This window comes from Crocodylus siamensis, unplaced genomic scaffold (assembly GCF_052110815.1).
Source record: "Crocodylus siamensis isolate JL-2025a unplaced genomic scaffold, ASM5211081v1 HiC_scaffold_124, whole genome shotgun sequence".
NCBI lineage: Eukaryota > Metazoa > Chordata > Crocodylia > Crocodylidae > Crocodylus > Crocodylus siamensis.
This window is the reverse complement of record NW_028324534.1, coordinates 18,773-20,005: the sequence shown is the minus strand read 5'-3', so window position 1 is coordinate 20,005 and position 1,233 is coordinate 18,773.

The following is a 1,233-nucleotide window of genomic DNA, read 5'->3' as shown; positions in this document are numbered from 1 at the left end:
GCCTAAAATGGCACCTAATAGACAGGAAGCATGGGCTAGTGAAGGCAGGTCAGGATGGCTGACACTTGTGAACTGCACTCTATTTCCAGAGATGAGATGCAGATTTCATATGTTGCAGGGCACAGTGTTCCACTCTGGGACCTGTAGGGTCAAAACCAGAGGCTGGAGGAAATATAAGTGTGCCCATCTGGCCTCGAACATCCAGTCACGCACGGCACGGGATGGCCCCATATAGTTGGAGTTGCCCGCTTTTCTGTCCCTGTTGTCCTGCCGAGTAGATGTCCCTCCCCTAGTTAGTCTGTCCCCCAATCTCTCCTGCACATGACTTTGTATCTTCTTCAGTGTGGGATGTCCGACTTTTGGGGTCATCTCGATTGTGGAACTACTGGATGATGATCTTCTGCGAGGCACCACCTCCCCTCTACCTTGCTCTTTCACCCTGCCTTGACAGGCTCTTCATGTTCTTGACCAAACCCCAACCATTGTTGCTCTGCATCCTTTTGCAGAGATGGGCTATATGTCAGCTGGACCAAACCCACATGTTACCCACTGAGTCTCGCAGCCGTCTAGTCTCCCTTGAGACTGCAAACCCCCTTTTCTGGTTTAGCCAACACTCAAGCTCTCTACCATGCCTGCACAACCTCTCCAAATATGGGCAACATAAAACAGAAAGGAAAAATACCAAAAAATACAAAAGATACTTATGAGAGGGTCAAAACCAGAGTCTGGAGAAAATATAAGCATTGACTGTGTATTTAGACTTGGGTCTGTTGTTCCATCTGGATCAAGCCTTTCAGGACATTTGTAATTCTACTAAATTATTGTTACCTTGTTTTCTGTCAAGCCAAAGCCTCCAATTCATCCCACCTGTTCACCCCAACTTACAACCTCTCCAGCTGCCTCTTCAGGCTGGGGAAGCCTGTGCAGACCCCTCCAGGACAGCCGACCCTTCCTGCCCACCGCTCCCAACCAGCAGAGTGCCTGGTCACTCCACCACTTCACTGCACTGCCATTTCAAGTCCTGACCTGGAGCAGGAAGTGTCTGGACAAGAGGGATCAACACGAACTCACACAACCTTCCTGGCGGTTATATGCTGTGCCTCTTCCTGCTCTCTGTGTGCTTTCCTGGCTTTACCATTTGGCTTGCCCTCTTATTCCATTCTCCTCATGGTCCTCCTGCTTCCTGTCTCAGCTTCCCCCACACACCCGTTCTCACATTGATCTCCCGGCTCC